The sequence below is a fragment of the Lytechinus variegatus genome, chromosome 16, assembly GCF_018143015.1.
Source record: "Lytechinus variegatus isolate NC3 chromosome 16, Lvar_3.0, whole genome shotgun sequence".
NCBI lineage: Eukaryota > Metazoa > Echinodermata > Echinoidea > Temnopleuroida > Toxopneustidae > Lytechinus > Lytechinus variegatus.
The window spans coordinates 28,209,347-28,223,576 of record NC_054755.1 but is presented as its reverse complement, the minus strand read 5'-3'; the positions used below and the strand labels follow the sequence as shown (position 1 = coordinate 28,223,576).

General features: G+C 35.4%; 1 protein-coding gene across 1 annotated transcript in view; it reads left to right on the top strand.

Moving 5' to 3' along the window:
- Window positions 1-6,211: 6,211 nt before the first annotated feature.
- Window positions 6,212-14,230, top strand: part of LOC121429891 (myosin-VIIa-like) — a 67,832-nt gene continuing 59,813 nt past the window's right edge. The window contains 1 exon segment of the mRNA XM_041627150.1: window positions 6,212-6,294. The gene's annotated coding sequence lies outside the window, so the exon portion shown is untranslated.

Genomic DNA, 14,230 nt, shown 5'->3' with positions numbered 1-14,230 from the left:
TTTATTTTTGTTTGTTGAATGAAGGCAACTCTTTGGATGGATTATTTTTGTCCAATAAAACTTAGTCTTGTATGCAAAAGATCTCCATAACCGAAGTTCCGTTTATGAGGGAGTTCTTAACCAAATACCCTATTGGTTAAACCCTTGAACCTCTTAAAATACCTGTTCGGATCTTGATTCAGTTCTGGGAATCTTTCATGTTCCATCTTGTCAGGGATTCTTCACTTCAAATTCCCTCTGCAGTAAATCAGATTCAAGGATTTCAGTAGCTTATAACAGATGTCAAACAAATCACTGGCATAGTCTTTCATGAAATGCTTCCAAGAAAACAAGCGTTGGTGTATATTAGTACTATTTTTTGTAGCCTAGAAATTCCTCGCTAGCTATCAGGGTACCCATATGCAACCTTTTTGAAAGGTATTCTTAAACTTTGATTTATAGAGTAAAAATATGTATATACATGTATATGCTTACATCCTACATAAGGGCGAAGTCTGAATGAGTTTATTTAGTCATAATACACATTTAGGCCCGTATTCTAAAGTCGGGTTTAACTTAAACTCAGGCTTAAAGTTGTGGTTTAAGTATGGACAGCCAATTGTTACATAATCACTAACAGTAGAGATATCATACTTTCAGCTCATTAGGCTCTCAAATCATTCATAATTGTGTAGGGAGTATAAATAGATGATTGTCTTCACCATCCATGAATCAGGAAAGAGCACAGTAAACATAAGAAACATACAACTTAATAAAATTTGTGATACTTTTGGCTTCCCATACTTAAACCACAACTTTAAACCTGAGTTTAAGTTAAACCCGACTTCGGAATATGGACCCAAGACGTTAAGTCGAAGGTAGAGGGCGTTAAGGTGCATTGCGAACATTGAAAAAAAAGACCAAAAAATGCAATGCTCGAACAAGGCTTGCTCCAATGATTCTACCCATTATGTATATGCCAGAGATAACCCGGTAGGGTCTATGGAAAATGAATTGTTTTGAAATCAAGTCATATTCAATGAGTTGATATGAGCGAATAGAGGTATACATGTACCTGTAAAGCTAACCCCATAGCATTAATCAATTTTGATTGTATTTAGAAATCTAACTATTTTTCTATCAAATTGTTAACAATATGATTGATATTGATTATTTCATTTTGTAAAAGAATAGTGTATGATTAGGTATTTTGTATATGTGGTAATGAATGATGAAATCAATTCTAGTTTGATATTGTATATTAGAATTAATGTCATAAATCTTTGTTGGTAAATGGTGTGACAAAAATCAGCAAAAAAAATCAGGAGTAGTTACAAGTGTCTAAACGTAGTGCTAAAGAGCCCACCTCTGCTAGTAAATGTGTATTGTTATACAATTAATGCACATTTATGAGTGTGTTATGACGATGCAGCACACTCGAGGGTATTTACAATTATGCGAAAGCAAGAGGCGCTTGCGCCGAGTGCTTTTGCATAATATTGTTAATGCCCAAGAGTTGCTCGCATCGTCACTAACATCACAAATCTTAAAATGTGCATTAATTGTTTTATAAAACGGGTCGGCAAAATGAATTTTTCATTGAAATCTTGTTCAAATCCCTCCAACTTGTGTACGATCGCACAGACGAAGACATCACAAGACTGTCAATTATGACATCACAGGCGTATCTACAATGCGCGTCTAAGTAAGCACATCAAAATCCTAGCCAGCCTCTTTTACTGAACGCGTATCAGTTTATGCTGCACAAAAATTGCACAGTGCTGCACACAACATGCACAGTGCTGCACGAAAAATGCACGACTGGAAGGTTGCTCATAATTAAAGCATGAACACGTGACTTGAATACACACTCACCATTGGCTACATCCTTGAACCCGTTTTATAAAATTTTTTATTAGACTGCTTTAGCACTACAGTTGATTGCCGACCTTGCATCATTATTGCTGTTAAAGAATATGGCCCATACTCTTAAAGGGGAAGTTCACCCTGACAAAAAGTTTATTGTCATAATAGCAGAAAAAATGATAAAAAATATTGCTGAAGGTTTGAGAAAAATTCATCAAATAATCAAAAAGTTATTAGAATTTCAATTATTTGATTTGTGACGTCATATGCGAGCAGCATTCCTACATAGCATATGGTAAAAAATCAATGAAATGTCATTTTCTCAGAAAATTGAAAATGGTTTTCACTGTACCTTTTTTATATCAATAGACCAATCATTTCACACCCGATCATGAATGGAAAACAAAATTAAGTCATCAGGAACCATACAAAATTTGAAATTCTTGCATTTTATATTACATAACACATGGGGCAGCTGCTCGTTTATGACGTCACAAATCCAAAATTTTGAACTCTAATAACTTTCTTACTCTTTAACGGATTTCCCTCAAACCTTCACCAATATTTTTTACTATTTTTACAACAAAGTTTTCTTCAGGATGAACTTCCCCTTTAAGTCCGATTTGACTTATGCCATGGTCTAACTCTGTGTTAAAATTATGGCAAGCCAAATATTTCAAAATTGCATTTACATTAATTTTTTTCCTGTCTTATCGTATCTCGGCTCTTTCTTAATTTTTTAATGTTAAAGACAATTATTTCGGTAATACTCAGTGAGGTTTAAATGTCAAATGAGCTGACAGATTGGACTTGTCCTTAACCAAAGTTAAGAGTGTGGGCCACTTTAACTGACTCTTCCACAGCTCTTCCCCAGGGGAGCGTTTCATCAACATTTTTGTCTGACAAGTTGTCAGATCTGGGGCCTGTTGCAGAAAGAGTTGCATTTAAACAAAAGTAAAAAAAAGTCAGTCGCAAGTCCCAAATGCATGCTGTTGATTGGTTAAAAATCAGGTTGCGCATGATTTTTAGAGTTGCGATTGATTGCAACTATTTCTGCAATGGGCCCCAGACCAGTTCTCCTGAATTTGATTGGCTGAGAACCGATGTTATTATGGTACGTGTCGAATATTAAAACGTCCATTTTCGCTCCCCTGTTCCAACCTTTTGTGTACTCGAAAGGGAGTTGTTGAGTTTTGTCATGTCATGTCTGCTGTTCCTATTACCGAATTGTAATTTAGGGTAGACCCTATTCATTCAATTCTAAAAAATGTAGTATACTATATGCGATGTGGTAAAAGGGTATTACAAATAAATTTAAATCCCACCCTAGACGACTGTTACGGTTTTCTGATTATATTTCTGTCATGGGCAGCACAGGGGACTAGGAGGGGGACTGGGCTGTTTTCCAACAAATTTACGAAAGATTGGATTGGGCCGGCATGTCCCCCTGGCTGTGAAAGAAATCTCAAGGAATCTGATTTCAGTATTTTACTGGTATAAAGAAAAAAGTTTACCAATTTATTCCAAGAGAAGAATAATAATTTTGTTGTAATTGTTATTTGAAGCTTCCCTGGTGACTACAGCTAAGCCTGTCTGTCAAGTCCACACAAGGGAAACAGATAAAATGGTCACTGTAGACATGTGGCCTTTATAGACAGGTTCTTTATCAAATGAGAGGCAATATAGATGGCCACCAAAGACAAGTACTCACTAAAGAGAGAAGTTAGACTGTATATTGAAGTTATTAAACTAAAACCAGGGTGCTACATGAGCACTTGCCTGATTGCCCGGGGCAAGTAAAAGTTAGAGTCGGGCAAGTGTTTTGAAGTACCGGTAAAGACCATCACTACTTGCCCGAATTGGGCAAGCAAAATTCTCACAGTAGAATGACCAAAACTAGGGTCGATATGATGTATTGACCCTAATTTTGGTCATGGCAGGCAAGATAAACTTTGGAAAAGAAATGCAACTGACAACAAAGTAGATTAGTTCATGTCAAAAGAGAAAAAAGTCAATGGTTTATAAAACCGCAAAACTCTTTTAGAGTGGTAAAACTTTTTTTTCATTATTTTTCGGGCAAGTGGAATAGATTTTTGGGCAAGTATATTCCAACTATTTAAAAATTTACTTGCCCGACCAGGCAAGTGCTTCTAAAAAGTTATGTAGCACCCTGCTAAAACTATCAAACTATTTTCATGTGAATACCAAGAATTAAGAAAAAACGACAAAGAGTGAGATCGAAGAGAAATGTTAGGGGAATTAAGAAAGAAAGAAAGAGAGGGAGAAAGAAAGTAAGAAAAAATGAAAAGAAAGAAGAAAGAAGGAAAGAAAAAGAAAGGAAGGGAGAAAAGAAATAATGACAGAAAGAAAAAAGAGAGGAAGAAAACAAGAAAGGAGGGAAGAAAAAGGAAAGAAAAAATGATCCAAAAAGGCAAGTGCTTCTAAAAAGTTATGCAGCACCCTGCTAAAACTATCGAACTATTTTCATGTGAATACCAAGAATTAAGAAAAAACGACAAGAGTGAGATCAAAGAGAAATGTTAGGGGGTGTGATGAAAGTACATCTGAATTTATAAATTAGCGCACCAAAATTAGCGCAGAAGTGATTTAGCACTTTTTGTATATATACTTTCACTATTGCACTACCTGATTAACATATTTGTATCTAGCACTCCCTTAGTCAATGTGTTCACTTACATAGCACCATGACAGTGCATTTGATTTTTTGGACATTGGGTTGTGTGAGGGACCAGGATTTTGCCCTTCAAAATCAGACACATCCTGGCTCAGAAGACAATTAATTTACTTGAGAAAGCAAGCAAAGAGTTTTCACGGATTAAAGATATATCAACCAGATTAAAGGAACGAATTGGTTTGAAAGAAGGATTAAAGGAACGAATTGGTTCGAAAGAAGGATTAAAACTACCAATTGGATTGATTGTATGGATTTGATATCAGATTAATCGATTAAACAACGAAATCCTGTAGAGGCCTTTGTTCGCTTGTCTTTTGTTGTCGACCTCACTACAGCCACAGAGGGATTAGAAAGAACAAAAGAGGGAGAGAGAAAGAAAGTAAGAAAAATGAAAGGAAGGAAGGAAAGAAAAAGAAAGGAAGGGAGAAAAGAAATAATGACAGAAAGAAAAAGAGAGAAAGAAAACAAAAAAGCCGGAGGGAAAAAAAGGAAAGAAACAATGATCCAAAAATTCCAATCAGGACTGAAATTAAATAAATGTTATTTTGTGCTTTTTTATTTCAATACTTTCATAAATACAAAGAAGGTAGGCCAACCTAGGAGAAATAAGCCCACGTACGAAATAAAAATATTTGAGGACCAAATTGAACCCGTTATAAAATCCAATCTTCATAAAGTCACGTATTTTCATGCTTATTTTTCATATTGATCGTGAGTTATAAGAGAAGATGTATTAAATAAACATAAATATCCGCAAACATCCTTTAATATTGACACCCGGCACATACGTCCTACATATCTAATTAAATTGTTATTGCTTTCCAAATTATATGACCTGACCTTTATAATAATAATGATTTTGATAAATGGGTGTTAATGCTAAATTAGAAGGCTCTATATTTGTGCTCATGGGTACTGTGGAAATACATTATTGAATGGTAGCATAACTGAAATGTAGCACATATCTTATTTCATTATTTTTCTTTCTTTTTTCATATATTCATATTCCATAAATCCTCAAAGTACATTTCATAATAAATTATTTATAATGAAAAGATACGCCAACTGCATAACATATGCAGGGTTGAAACGTACCAATGAAATGAAAAAAAAAATCGAAAGGGGCCAACTGAAATATTTGTCATTCTCCGATGAGTTATTATTCTTTTTTTAGATAAAAGAAATAGTAGGCCTATTTGCAAGAGCTATTAACAAGGTATGGTGACTAAATATGAAAAACAGTTTGTAACTTTAAAATTCTCTGTATTTATGATTATGAATATTTCAATCCGTATTCCGGTTATCACACTTCAAACATGATTTTAAAAAGTACCCTTTGTAGCTGTAAAAATACGCACTTAAAATTGTTTCCGAATCGCGCAATGCAGCCAGGTCGTTAGTCTACTAGTATCTTCTTTTTCTACATAAAACAGAGATTCACTCACTAAAGATAATTTGGCATGCATTCATGTTTATATTTCATGCTTTCCTAAGTTCTTCTCTTTTTTTTTTACCTTGACAGGTGGTAGCGGGGGTACAACTACTGGGCGTGGCCATTTAGTTTAACCCTCGATGGCGATGAATCTTTGAAGTCTGACGCCACCTCTGCAATTGACACCTGTTCAAAAAGAATGGTACCCTTTCTTGGTCTTAATTTGCTTATTGCGATCGTTCATCGGGTATCCAAATATATGGCTTCATTTGAGTGGGCTCTTTGAAAACAAGATCAATTTAGCGATTCGGGCCAATTACCGGTGAGGAATTAACATATTTTAACTCTTGATTACTCCATTATAACATCTTAAATAGCTTATTGTCGTGTGTGATTAGGATGATATGTAAATTGTAGTTTGGGTGTATTGTTTCAAGAACGTTGAACAGCTCATTTGAGGTGTTTTTATGATGATTTAGAGTAGACACCTGTTGCCAGTTGGTTTGTGTATGTTGGTATCGTCTGCCTGCGCTGCCGAGTAAGATTGCCCAGTGGGATTCCGTTGCGAACGGAGTAAGCGTCGGTGGTTGCAGTCAATCTAGAGTGTGCAGCTGCAGGTACAACCTAATGCATTATTTTAGGCTGGCTAGTGTTAGTGGCTGTGTTGTTTATGTTGTGTCTGCCTTTTTGATAATTTGCTCCTATGATATTTTCTAAAAACATGATCATAGCCAATCCTGCCAATATTCAATATAATGCAAAAGACAGAAGAATCAGACTCTTGGCATATTTATAATCGAGATGAGACACATTCCAATTTGGACTTCCGACTACCACCCCCCTTCTTTCTTTTTTCCGAACTCCAGTTACACCTGATCTGTTAAAACAAATATATTTGAGTTTCCAATTTCTATTGCAAGCTTATTTAGAATGCTCCTTTGAAGTCCTTTCATATTACTGTTATTTTTTTATTACGTTATGTTTCTACATTTTTGCAGTGGTAATTTTTTTCTAAATGCATCTCTTGACCTATCTATTTAATAATTTTTTTGCCCCCTTTTTTTATTTGCATTCCCCTTTTTTTTGAACATATAATATTTCGTGTAAGAGTATTTTTATATTTTAATTATGTCTTGGGAACCGCACATGTGGGGGCACCTGCCTTCGGGCAACAGTGCTAAATTTCGCTTTTGTGCCCCCTGACCCACATGCCGTTCCCGCATTTCTTTGCATGTTCATGTACTGTAATTGTTCCTTCCTGATGTATTGTGTATGTACTTTTTTATGTTGGTCGAATAAATAATATAAAGAAGAAATCAAAATAGGCCTAACACTACTTTTTACTGTATCAGTGTATGTGACATTGAAAAAGTCTGTATTGTTATGTCAGTGCCAGGTGTCAGTGAAATGTACAATGACACATGTATACAGTGCGTTTCAGAAAAAAAGGTAATCCAAATCTAGAGGGCTGATATTCAGATCATATTTAATTTTGTGAAATAATTCTGCATGGATATAAATGAGAAACTTATCAGCTTTCCATTGATACCCTATTTGTACCATTTTTGCTACACATGACCAAATCAATCGATGTTGAAGACAACAGGTGCAGAGATCACTTTTTCCAAGTTTTTGGTAAAGTGGGTAAAATGTGCACTTGATAGAATAATATGTTTTCCAAAGTAATTTTTGGAATGAAGTGTTACTTGAGGCATTTTTTCAGAAATGATCAGCGTGGTCTTAATGACCAGCACGGTCAACATGTCCTCCTCTCCTTTGAAAACAAAGCAGGAAGAGTGGGAGGATATCTTGGACAGCTTGTCTCACCAATGGTAATGCCGGATCATTGTGCAAAGCATCCTCATATCGAATTAGGCGCTGCAAGCCATCAAAATCTTGTGGAGGACTTGCAAAAAAATTATTTTTAAGTGTCCCTAAAGGAAATAATCTCAGGGCTGCCGGTCAGGTGCTTATGGTGGCCTTTCAATGCCATGGTTGAGGGCAACAACTCAATGTCCAAAGAGTCCTCTGAGTCTATCACGAATGATCTTGGAACGAAGGGCAGGCGCGCCGTCCTGAATCCACCAAACTTTGGTGGATTCAGGACGGCGTGCCTGCCCTTCGTTCCAAGATCAAAATTTTGAGAGGCATTTGTAAGGAATGTGTACAGGCTTCTTTGGTCCAAAGAATCCTGTATACATTCCTTACAAATGCCTCTCAAAATGTTGGTCCAACTGTGATATGATCTTATTGTTAATGTGTGGAAGCTACTTAATACTCGTTTGGAAGAAAAAGGGTCCAATCAAAAGATTTTTGCCAGCTCAGACATTGATGAAGGTATTTACATCAGCCTCTGCCTTTTCATAGAGTTTTCGAAAAAGTGGTCTCTGCACCTTTTGTCTTCAACATCAATTCGGTCATGCGTATCTAGAGCAAATGCCACACATAGGGTATCAATAGAAAGCTGGTGGGTTTTTCTTTCATATTCATGCACAATAATTTCACAAAATTAAAATATAATTTGAATATTAGCCCTTTAGATTTGAATTACCTTTTTTTCTGAAACGCACTGTATAGTACCTAGATCGATCTATATTTATTATATTGTTTCTATTGTAAACTTACTCTTATTATTGAATTGTTATTATTATTGCACCTTTTAAAATTTTAAGTAACTTATTTTCACCTTTATTCATGTGCCAGATAGATTGTGGAAGATGTATCGTAACGTAGGCTTATTGGCTCACTCACACGCTTGGTCATACTGTTTAAGCCAAATCGTCGCACGCATCACGAACCGTCCTCTCTGTGCACTTCAATGCGAAAGTTAGTTTTGCAGAAAACACATTTAAAGAAAAGCTTTTTTAAAACCAGCAATAAGTGCACCTACAAGGAGAGCATAATATTTCCAGGTGTCTTCATTTGAAAGTTCAAGTTCCAAAGTTCCATCCCGTATCTTCATATTTTCTTGAAGTGAATTATTTACGCTAAAACAGTGGGCATCGTAACAGAGCGGACGGTTCGTGGTGAAATCGCGAGGCGCGATAGCGCACTGTATCTATTCCAGAGAGGACGGTTCGTGGTGCGTACGACGAAATGTTGCACTTGTGGTTCAAGTTAGGATTTCCAGTTACCCAACTGGTTCCAGTTAGGATTTCCAGTTGCCCAACTGGTTCCAGTTAGGATTTCCAGTTGCCCAACTTGTTTCAACGGGAAATTATTAGGGTTAACCCCAATTAAAAGCAATTGAGACCAATTGGAAATCCAACTGGTTTTAGTTGGATTTTGGTCCTGGGCTGCTGCACTCTAAAAACAAATCAGTCAAAAATGACTAGTTAATAGGGTCAGCTGGGTGCAACTGTTATTCTATTAATTTTAACTATTTTCTAGTCGTATTTTACTTTAACAGAATTATTTCTGAATAGAATATATGTCAGAAAAGTGAAAATCAGTGATTGCCATATCAGTTGCACCCAGCTGACTACTTGTCTAGTCGATTTTACTGATTTGTTTTTAGAGTGTGTTTATCCAAACCTCAGCAGAGTTCGGACCTTCATTATTTTGTCTCATTGTGGACTACATGCAAGTTAAATTGGTACTCTGGATGGAAATGAAATTATTTGAATCAATATATACATCATACATGAACTGTAGGTGCCACTTTTCCAATAGAGTCATTAGCAGGTCAGAGTTGAAAAGTATTAGGATTCTGGAACCATTACTTTAAACTTAGAGTTATGATATGATCATCGTCATTGATGCGACATAATCAAGACCATAAATTCTTAAAAGATCTATGACCATGATGTGATATAAAAACCAACTTAAACCAAGATTATGATTCAGAATTTTCAAGGTGATTTTGAAAGTATTTAAGTCCCAAATGAGCAAATGCAGTTATAATTTCAGATCACTAGGCTGAATGTTATATTTTATTTGGGGGTCAGGAAAGTTGTTGGCCTATCAACTTTCACTATAGGTAAAGATTTTAGCAGGGTGCTACATCATTTTTTACAAGCACTTGCCCAGTCAGGCAAGTAAATTTTTGAATAGTTGGGATATACTTGCCCAAATATCTATATATCACTTGCCCGTAAAAAATCCTTAAAAAAAAGTTTGACCTCTTTAAAGGAAAGTTTTGCAGTTATTTAAACCATTGACCTTTTCTCTCTTTTGACATGAACTGATCTACCTTGTTATTGCATTTCTTTTTCCAAAAAGATTTATCTTGCCTTCCATGACCAAAAGAATGGTCAATAATCAATATCATATCACATTGACCCTAATTTTGGTCATTCTACTGTAAGAATATTGCTTTCCCATTTCAGGCAAGTAGTTTTGGTCTTTACTTAAAAACACTTGCCCGACTCTAACTTTTACTTGCCCCGGGCCAATGCTTACGTAGCACCCTGTTTTAGTATTTCGAAATTAATTCTGAAATCATAATTCCTTATTCTGTTATACCTTGGATAATACCATGTAGGCATTTAAAATTAATGACTTGTTTGCCTCTCGATAGCTTCTCATGAAGAATTCTGAACACTTTTATACTACAATATAAGACTATTTGGTATCAGCATTAAACAAGATCTTTTTGAAGGGAATGCTATTTGTCTCACAAAAATTGACAAGGCCCCCCCCCCCAAAAAAAAAGGGGGTATTGATACTCACAAATAACCAGCATTGGTATGCAGAATTTTTTTTTTTTTCTGTTCACAAATGGAAGTCATCTTACCTCCAATAAGGTCATTTTACAGGGCGCCCCTTTCTTTTTTCACAATTTTAAGGGGTGCGCATCTTCCACCACCTGCTCCCCCCCCCCTCCCCGACCCATGCCTGAATTATATTGTGAGTATCGAGTAGGCAGCTTGAATAGTATAAACTAGATGAGGCCTAAGATAATCCGAGTTATTTCACGTTATAGTTAATTGTCATTTTGTTCTATATTTCAATTAATGAAATGAAACTGGTGCAAGATGGTTATTTTTATTACAAATGATATGAAATGAATAATGCATGAAGGTCAAAGGATATACAAAGTCAAAGAACCTATGTTTTTGTTACAAAATAATTGAATTTTTCAGTTTTCTCAAATTGAAAAAAAATTGATCTTGTTTTTTTTATGTTCCATGAAGCTAGTTTTAAGAAAAGCTACGCTTTAGCAGTTTGGCTATTATGTCCATGAGTAAAATTTTCGATCACTGGACGGCTAGAGCAAGGTCAAAAAGTTGTTCAGGTTTTATCTACTTTCAAAAGTAGATGGTTGTAACATTGGCATACCAATAAGTGGGGGGCTCTCTGACAGTTCATGACCAAGAAAAAATAACGAGTAATGGAAAGGAAAGTAAAGGGAAAAGGGTGAAATTCAAAAGACAATTTTCTGCATTTTACGGCAAAGTTTTCACAAATTAGAATTTTGGATTTAGAAGTTAAAAAAAATTTGAGAAACAAAGAATTGAAAGAAATATGTATGAATTTTAAATGAAAGTATTATATAAATTGCGCTCTATAAATTTATGCCTTTTATTATTGTTATTATCATTACAGTGTATGTTATATATTACTATTATTATGATGATTATTATGATGATGATGATGATGACGATTGTTATTGTTATTATTACCGTCATTATTATTTCAATCAAGTCAGGAAATTCATATTTTGAAAATGCATACAGTCTGTAAATGTTGAGTTTGTGTAAATATGTGGGAGCACTTGTGATGATGATGAATTACAGTTATACTGACTCTACCATAGGGTGACTCTTCTAATGTGGCAGGTCTTGTTTGGTGTATAAATACAGTATAGCCTACCTCTCAAAATTCCACAAAATCACGATTTGGGTGTTACTTTTGGGGTTGTTTGCAAGAAACTTGCAATTAATTGCAAGTCTGTTTTGGTCCCAAAATCAATCAAAGGAATTGGCGTTAATTGCAAATTTCTACTTGATTTTTTTTCCTACTTGATAACGATGAGTCATTATGAGTGAAACCTGATTGAAATTGAAATAAAATAAAATTGATTGCAAATATGTGATTCGCTACTTTAGTGTGGCTAGATATTCATACTCTTTTCTTAGTGTAGCAGGAGGCTTTGAACATTACATGTAGTTCTACCACTTCTTTGTAGGGGTTAACAAAGTTCTACATGTATGGCAGTGACACTTGCCTTTTTCATATACTGATTGTAATATTAACTGATCAACTATTATCTTTTTTTTTTAATTGCAAGAGATCTTTTTAATGTACATTCTATTTGCTTTTTGCTGCATGCACATGTTTCTCAGCATAATGTACTTAGCTTGAATTTATACAGTTCAAACTATTTCAACAATTTTACATGTAGGTGTAGGTCTTGTTTCATAATGACATGTTATAATAACAAATACACAGGTGGTTTCTATAACAAATTCACTATCAGCCAGTCAGATTGAAGGATTTTAGTAGCTTTGACTACAAGTTTTATGAAACAGGCACATGATGCTTCAGTCTGGCAGCACATCAACTTAGTCTAATCATGTGTTGGATTGATGACACGAGGCAGGATATTATGAAGATGTTTAGAATGATGATCATCCTATCTGAGATATCTGTTTGATTGCGTGCCGTACACGTAGTTCTCAAATAAAAACTGCACAAAGTTCACCCGGTGCAAAACTGCCTCGCCTCTTTCACAGTTTACTTCTAGTCTTGCACTTCAGCCCCTGTTTTATTGCTGACAACTACCTGGTAATCAAAATGCTTGTTTTGGCCTGTAAAATGCTTCAGAATTTCAGGATCAATGCAAAATGTTATGGTCCTTCAGTGATTTCATTAAGTTACATTTATTTCCTTCCTTAATAAGTGTGTATCAAGTTTGCAAACTATAATAATTTGTACGTTTTTGCATTAAATATCCTAATTATGGGAAAAAGAATTTTCAAGCCAGAGAATATCACAAGAATATAATTTCCTCCCTCCATACAGGTGTATGCATTATTTCCATATATTAAACGTTAGGATGACTCTGGAAATCACCTATATTGCCCATGACCCAGTAATATTTGTTAAAGTTTTTAAACTTGAATAATAAAAAGAAGCTTATCAACATTAACATAATTCAGTATTTTTTTATATAGCTTACTTCCAATTCTAAGTTTTTAAGCTATAATTTTTTCAGTGGCATACGTACTTGTTATAACATTACGTATAGAGCGTTTTGAATGTGTCTTATCTTAGGGAGATGTAGACTTACTATACATTATCTTTTATCTCACACTCTAAGTCTGAAAAACGTTTGTTTTTAAAAGGCTTTTATATTGAAATGCAAATGCCCAAATGTTTTAATATGTTTTCCATCAAGGGTGGGTCCTGGATTTGTTGAATAGGGTATGGAGTAGGGTTTCAGACTTCCATTTTGTGTGGGATTTTTAAAAAGTAGAATAAAAATGGTTCTTGTTGTCAAGAACTTGTGTCATCATCACCTTTCCCATGAAGATCATATACCAAGCAAAAATGGTAGAATAAAAAGAAAAATCAAGTCCATTGTTGTTTGTCTCCCAGACTGGGCACATTATGCACAAGTGAATCGATACTTTTATCTGAAGTTCAAAAAAACAGATATATTGTTGTAAAAAGAATTCATAACAACTATATTGTTAACAACTTTTGCATTAGCGGTGGAAAAGAGTTTAACCATGGATATAAACTTCACAACTGTTGTGATAATCATTATGTAATAACATGAAGGTCTGATCCCGGAGACTATCCTCGCCCTATGCCCACTGAACTGTGTCCCTTGTGTAGTGAGTCACATATATTTGTGTTGAGCTCTCCTATTGTCATATAGGTATGCCGCCTATTGTTCCCCTCACCCTCGCTCTTATTACGCATACACCCCTGTTCTCGGTTGTGTGCCCAGCCCAAAGCTTGGGCAGCACCCCTCAGAGTACATACCAAGTGTGCTCGCTCCAATGGTAATGCATGAAATACACGAACCTTCTACCACTTAACCCAAGGGGGGAAGCCGGGAGGAGTATCGTGCGCTGCAATATAGGAGGATCCATTCTTGCATAAAATAGAGCTATTGTGTATTTTTTTGAGAACTTAGCCATAGTGGTCCATCTGCATGTTTTCATAGTGGTGTGTGTGTCTATCTCTGTGTTATTGAGAGAGAGGGAGATTTGTTCAGTTCAGTACTGCCACATTGGCAAAAGACCGACACAGACGACAACTCACCGGCTGGTATTGAACTTTAAGCGGAAGGGGGAGTGTTTGTT